This window comes from Penaeus monodon, chromosome 38 (assembly GCF_015228065.2).
Source record: "Penaeus monodon isolate SGIC_2016 chromosome 38, NSTDA_Pmon_1, whole genome shotgun sequence".
NCBI lineage: Eukaryota > Metazoa > Arthropoda > Malacostraca > Decapoda > Penaeidae > Penaeus > Penaeus monodon.
Window position 1 is genome coordinate 30,821,556 of NC_051423.1, and position 7,500 is coordinate 30,829,055.

Sequence of the window (7,500 nt, forward strand, 5' to 3'; positions counted from 1 at the left end):
CGCCGTAATAAACAACGACCGTGATGATTCAAATAAAACCTCGCACAAAGAAATTATCATTCACGAAAGTCAGTCCACAGACACCATCTCTTCACTGGCCTAATGTGGTTGAGAATGACCGCTTAACTTTCCGTTGCTGGATGTGCACCTGCAAAGTCTTAGTAAGTGAGCAATGTGGGTGTCGAGACCTTGTATAGCCTTGCAAAACTTGTCAAGTTTATTCAATACAAATTATCTAATTGCGGTAATGAACCGTAAAACTTGCTTCTCTGTGTCTCAATATGGTTTCTCAAATCGTCGAAAAAGCACTTCCTCACCAGGCCAGGATCTACAACGCAAAGCAAAAGGATGCACGACTTTTCGCACGAGTTCGCCTCACTGTAGCATCACTGTCACGTGCTCCTTTCCATAATTCCATCACGCAAATCACCTCCATCGTACCTTCACCGATTCGCTTTCTTCACCAGCGAAATGAGCCCGCGCCGTCCGTTCTCATCGGATCCAGTAGCAACCACACGCTCAGATGCCTCGCCTCCGGAGTGTCGACACCGTTGTATGATGACGTCCACTCACGTCCACTAAGCACTGTCCACTGCTATCACTTTGTCTCCTGACACACCACAACGTATAATCACAGTACGTCATCACCGACACAGATTGCGTCACTGCTGGCACACTGCCGTCACACACTCCGTATACAAAGAGTTCGTACTTGGCGCGGCTACTTTCGGGTCTGCGGAACGTATTTTCCAACTCGGCCGGGTTTCCTGCGTCTCTTCATGTACCTGCGCTATTGTCCCAGTGCGTGCCAGTGTACCGCCATTCGGATCTTTCTTCTGAGGACGCCACGTGCAGTCTATTTTTTTTGCACTTGAGTGGAATTGCAGCACACTTACCTAACACACACATTTAGCAAGATAGTAATTGACGTTTCCAATGATGACGTAATTTATTATTCACAGCGTCTCGTATGGGTCAGATCTCGCATATTAATCAACGGTGCAATGGTCTCAACCAACACATCGTCACGGCTTTTGTTACACTCACTTCCGATATTTTCTTTTCCAAACACTTTCGTCAAAATGTTTCTATGCGTCTCACTCGATACAACATCCACCGGGAGTCGCGTTTCTTGCGTCATTCCCAGTTTCACTTCTGCCCCAACATGACATCACTCCAAAGAAGCACAGCCTATCCATACGGACACATAAGACGGACATGCAGACGCAACATCGGCCTCATGGACCCGAGGGCGCGAGGGCGGGGGAGGAAAAGGACCGTGAGAACATCAGGGGCGGAGGAGGGTACATTGCAGTGCACTCGTCGCGGCCACTCGGCATGGACCCTGCCCGTCCGAGATGAGAAAGTGACGCTGGGCTTGGGAACTTCCCAGATAATTAATGAGGAAAGAAACGAAAATCGGAGGAGAGCGATTGTGGAACGCCTTCTATTGCACCATCGTTCTCATACACGAACGGCCGAAACGACACGACGACGACGCCGCGTTAACTTTCCCGCTGTTGGTCACGCCGCGATACACCTCTCCTGGCCGGCCACCGTGGAGGAGCGAGCGGCTCCACCCTCCAAGGGCCCACCAAGCACTCGCTGCGAACACCAGCCGCCGCGAGCCACCATTATTGACGATGGCCGGCTGGGCCTCAGAGGGACGTGGGACTGGCCCTTGCCGTAGCGAGGCGTCAGCATGGACTCTGCTTACTTATCACTCGACACGTCACCACCGCTACAAAGGTTCGGCACCAAATAACACAAAATAGACCGCACCAAATAACACAATAACGGACCCTGTTCCCAACAATGGATCACTCTGGTACACTTTCAATTACACCGATCACTTTGTGAAACTCTTGCTTTTCGCTATCACTTGTGCACTGATCACCTACTCACGCCTAAGGTGAGAATCATTTGTAAAACTTGTTCACACATTTACACTCACTGTAATTATCGGTGAAGTTGAAACTAAGCACAGATGAAAATTATGTATATCCACGGGAGAGACTCGAATGCTCCTTCCTCACTAGTCCACGTCTCGACAGTAACTGCGCCAACCAGCTGATCACGACCAGATATAGCGAACGAACTCTGGCCGACGTCGCTTATGTCTACGCAATCCTGCTCCACTCAAGAAATTCTAGCGCCTTCTGGCAACTATATTCTAAGTTTGGTCATCCTTTATCATATTTACGTCGTATACTGGGCAACCTGCGCGTCAATTTTGAAAGGCCTAGTACAGACACGTGTTAACCCACATTTTAAGAAGATAGATGAAAAAAGAAACGGGCTAAATATATTATATTAATAGGAAGTCAACATCCACGCGGGCATCACGTGCGCACAGCTGACGTATCCAGCCGCCATGACTCCTCCAAGAGTCCCATGACGTCAGCAATGCGTCATCGCCTAGCAGCCAATGAAATCCCACGAAATACTTAGCGTCACGTCATCGACACTTCTTCGTCGAAACGTAGAGGAAACAAGCACAGAAACAAATAAAGTATCTTGCACTCCACAACTGCAGTCACGCGTCATCTCGGTCCCAAGGCGTCGTTTTGAGGCAGACGATAATCACTCAATTAAAAGTAATATATCTCGGCTGAATCGCCTACCCGCGACCCGCGAACCGTCCCAGATGCAAAGACTTCGAAGGGACACAACAAATCCATGCGAGTCATCACTTCCGCCGTCAACTCCCTCACCCCGTTTCCGGTGCACACCTGCCACGTCTCCCCAAAGACCTTATCGGCATTGATAAGGGCGCACAAACACCCAACGTTCAGGCCGTTCGGGGGAACATGGCCGGCGACGGAACACAAAGGATAGCGAGCGGTGCGTTCGGTCACATTACGGGAACGTTCCTACGGCTCTCAATATCGCTGAATACTGAATACCCTGTGCCTGTGTATTTAACCATTACTCTATGCCCGTATTCACTTCTCACTGCTTCCTCTCTCTTCTCCCCATCTACACAGTCACACTACATTTTCTGATTCTCCTTTGACGTCGATACCTGCTTTCATTCCACATCCTCGTCCTCCACTTTCCCACTCAATCAGCCACTTGTACATTATTCAATATTCACTGCACGCCCTTCTCTCGCTGTGCCATGTACTCCTTCACCGCGAGTACTCCTTTGCTCCCTCCTCCGGTTCGTACCAAGTCCCTTCTGCCCAGACCTTTGTCCCCCGTTCTCCACGTACGCATCGCGCACACAGATCACGAAATCAAACACAGTAACGAGAGGTAAACGAAAATTCAATTCAATTCCGAGAATTTGATATTTCATTTTCTTAGTTTGGCTTCAGCGCACCTGCTTCCTCGCGTACTTTTTTGTTGTTGCACGTTCTTATCCTTCAGCATTTCCCCATCCCGCATCCTCCAACGCAGACTGCCCTTCACGTAACTCCTTCGGTGTGACGCACGCACCTGGAAGCGAGACGCTCCGCACACCTTTTACCTTCCATCCTTGGCTGAACACCTGTGCCCGGCCCTTGCACGACTCGGTTGCCCTCTTCAAAAAAAGGGCTTTAAGCTGCTCAACAAGTCGCACTTGAACGGACCCAGCGAGCCCCGTTTCTGAAAATTAAATATCCCAGTACATGGCTGCCACGGAACTGTATAAATGGGTGTCCGAATCCCAACTGTGCTGCCATATTGCCATATGCCATATTGGGCGAGGGATCACAGCGAACGTCCTTCAGAATCCCTAGAGGTGCGAGTGTAGGCAGTCCGTCGCGCGCCACGTGGTCCCCACTCACGTCCTTATGTGCCCATGCGCTCATGAGAAGGTGAGGTTCCGCACGTCCCTCCTTGCCCAGGCGCTCATGGGAACGTGAGATGGGCCTACTATAGTCGACGTTGCCGCTGTATCCATAAGACTAATCAAAAGGAATCTAGGAGATACGACTGCCACAGATGATTTATCACAGGTGGAAACACAGGCGAGGCAGCAAGACCTGCCGAGATGAAAGGAGGGGAGGAGGGGGGGTGGGGGGGAAGGGTATCTGGTGAATAGCGTTGATCCTCGTTATAGCTTTCCTTCCACTGCATCACCCTACAACTTCCAACAACCCCATCTCGCATCCTAACCTTCATCCACCCTAAAAAAAAGGAGATGGGGGCAAAGAGGATGGAGGAGGGGGGGGGGGGTCCGCCTCTATTCCGACTCCTCAGAGTGGGGCCCGTCCTGACTCCCGCTCCTCTTGCACCGACTGCAGCCTACGTCGGCCTGCACTTCCTGCTCGTCCTCCTCTCCTCTTCCTCCTCCCTTCTGGTCGCGTATAAGGCCATGCTGAGTCACACGCGGAATCAAGAACGGAAACTTATGACTGATGAAGACGGACCTACTGTCTCCCGTTCGGTCGAGAGCTGAAATGACTAAAAGAGAAAGATGAAGAAAGAGAGGGAGAGGGAGAGGGAGAGGGAGAGGGAGAGGAAGGAAGGAGGGAGGGAGGAAGGAAGGAGGGGATAGAGAGAGAGGAGAGAGAGAGAGAGAGAAGAGAGAGAGAGGAGAGAGAGAGAGAGAGAGAGAGAGAGAGAGAAGAGAGAGAGAGAGGAGGGGAGAGAGAGAGAGAGGAGAGAGGGGAGAGAGAGGAGAGAGAAGAGAGAGAGAGAGAGAGAGAGGGAGAGAGAAGAGAGGGGAGAGAGAGAGAGAGAGGAGAGAGAGAGAGAGAGAGAGGGGAGAGAAGGAGAGAGAGGGAGAGAGAGAGAGAGAGGAGAGAGGAGAGAGAGAGAGGGAGAGAGAGAGAGAGAGAGAGAGGAGAGATAGAGAGAGAGAGAGAGAGGAGGAGAGAGAGAAGAGAGAGAGAGGAGAGAGAAGAGGAGGAGATAGAGAGAGAGAGGAGAGAGAGGAGAGAGAGAGGAGAGAGAAGAGAGAGAGAGAGGAGAGAGAGAGAGAGGAGAGAGAGAGAGGAGAGGGAGAGAGAGGAGAGGGAGGAGAAGGAGAGGAGGGAGAGAGGAGGAGAAGGGAGAGAGAGATGGAGAGGAGAGAGAGATGGAGAGGGAGAGAGAGATGGAGAGAGAGAGAGAGAGAGGAGGAGGGAGGAGAGGAGAGAGGAGGAGAGACGAGAGAGAGGATGGAGAGAGAGAGAGTAGGGGAAAAGAGAGAGAGAAGAGAGGAGAAAGAGAGAGAGAAGAGAAGAGAAGAGAGAGAGAGAGAAGAGAGAGAGAGGAAAGAGAGAGAGAGGAAGAGAGAGAGAGAGGAAGAGGGGAGAGAGAGAAGAGAGAGAGAAAAAAGAGAGAAGAAGAGAGAGAGAGAGAGGGGGGGGGGGGAGGAGGAGAGGGGGGGGGGGGCGAGTGAGTGCATGTAATTGTACGTGTGCGTGAGTAAATGTTTCGAATCAGAGAAAAGATTAAATGTAACATGAGCGCCATCCCGTTATCCCGCGAGTGTGCAAACAAGGCATGCGAGCAGGCGTACAGATTCTCACTTCATCCTCCATGCGCATTTAAGCTTGTAACAAAGCTTATCCGAGAAGAGAGCGAGTGCAGTAATGCATATGGCACTAGTCTTCAACCAAAGAGGTAGTTTCAACGTGTTTTCAACATGAATCAAACCCGTTAAAATTCAAGAGAACCTTGGCCGACCCCCTCGGGCCTGGCGCAACGGACTTCGGTGCAGCGTCAACGTCATTCTACGGGCAGCCCTGACCAGCCGTCCCGACAGAATAATTGTTAGAGGTATTCCTGCAGGACGCCGAGTCCTCCGACCTGTTTCCACTGCCCTAGAGCCTATAAGGATAAATCTCAGCCAGGACGAGTGATGATGACGAGGCAAGCTCCACCCTCGCACGCAGCGCCCTTCTCTCCTTCAAATGCAAAGAAATGCAAACACGTGGCGGCTCATCTTTAACGTGCAACCCTCCTCCATCCCGTTTCAAATCCTGTTGCCTGCATCTTTAAGACTGCACCCTTGCTTACACTTCGAACGATAAACGACTTCCCTCACTCCCGTGAACACTCCCGCCACCCTCAGTCCTCAGCCCCCACCCTTCGCCATTACCCACACCCTCAGCTTCCACCCTCTCGAACCCCAACTCCCTTAAGCTCAATCAAGGTCGCGCCTTAACGTCCCTGCATCCCACAACGCTCCTCTCTCACGCCCTAGCCCTCCCTCCTCCAGCTTCAACGGCCAGCGAACGTGCTTCCCCGCCGCGCCGCCTTCACGAGGGGATAACCCGAAGGCTTTATACCTCCTCAACTGTGAAGGCACCTTCACCTTCTACCTTCGCTCGCGAGCCTCCCATGGCAGTTGCGTGAGCGACGCCCTCTCCCCGCCCGGGAAGAAGGCGGTAGAGAACCTGATTCCCGGAACGCCCACGCCACGGCTGGCCGATTCCCAGTACTCGTGGCTTCCATGACAACATCTTCCCCATGACCTGTTGGCGTCACTGCTACCGCGCCCGCGGCCGTCCCACGTCCTCGCCGTTCCCGCGACTCGGTAGGAAACAAAGCGAGCGCTCAGCTTGCCATGCACTAACAGGGAAACAAAGATCAAGGCATTGCGGGTGCCGCACTCAAATATCTTTAACGACTGTATGTAATCGCTTTCGGACATTACGGGTAATTAACAGCAACTGCCATCTGACGGTTTAGTGTAGCATTACATCAATAACGACATGGCCGTTAGCACACCCTGAACCAAAAAGGTGCAAAGACATGGCAGACTACACAAATTGAGTTTTTTGACTAAACGCAATGTATCCTCACCATCATGAAACGAGACGAATGCAATGAGAAAAAAATATAAAGGAGAGAAAGAAGGGCAAAGCCGAGGATACAGAAGCAGCACTGTCATTCAGAGGGAACCTTGCAATAACCACAAAGCTACGTTGAAAGATCATTATAAATCAGATTAAGGGCCGTAGTTAAGAACGTGGGGTCTACGGGTGGCTCAACCGAAGCCAAGCCACCGGACAAGAACAGTCTGGTAACCGGTGTCTTGTAGTGTGCACTAATCAATCCGCTTGGCGTGACACCCGATCAACACCAGATTTCCCCCCACCCACGTGGGGCGCTTCTTGACTACGGCCCCTAAACCGTAATTTGAAAGGGGAAAAAAGGCCTCTCCAAGTAACCACCACGTAACACTAGCAGGCAAGGCCAATGAGTACCCACCCTTCGGAAAACCACCCTGGCCGATCGCACCCGCCGCCCTTTGAACGCCTCCGCGCCACATCGCCCTGTTCACATCACCACACTACCCAGCTTACGCCAATCTCCTCACGAAACCGCCCGGGGTACGATGCCCTTCCTATTTACATTACGTGAGGCCCGTCGACGCAGCCGCAGAGCCTCGGGGAACCTCGGAGATCCTCGGAGGGGAGAGGTGCGGGCGGAGAAGGTGGGGTGAGGGTGCCGACTCTCTCCTGGTCGTTACCTGTAGGGGGAGAAACGAAAGTATTACTATACACTGAAAAAAATGTTTATTCTACAACGCTGTTAGTTAATACACAGTGGGAAACAGAAAAAAAATGTCAGGCAAAC

At 51.8% G+C, this 7,500-nt stretch overlaps 1 protein-coding gene across 6 annotated transcripts in view; it reads right to left on the reverse strand.

Annotated features, from left to right (window-relative positions):
- LOC119596441 (zinc finger A20 and AN1 domain-containing stress-associated protein 6-like) overlaps positions 1-7,500 on the reverse strand; it is a 105,236-nt gene that overhangs the window by 17,580 nt on the left and 80,156 nt on the right. For 2 of the 6 annotated variants that reach the window (XM_037945688.1, XM_037945687.1), the window contains exon 2: positions 7,276-7,393. The exons of 1 other annotated variant lie outside the window; for it this stretch is intronic. The gene's annotated coding sequence lies outside the window, so the exon portion shown is untranslated. Of the gene's footprint in view, positions 1-441; positions 928-1,954; positions 2,137-7,275; positions 7,394-7,500 lie in introns of those variants that run through there. 3 more of the 6 variants (XM_037945689.1, XM_037945685.1, XM_037945690.1) reach the window with 3 other exon arrangements.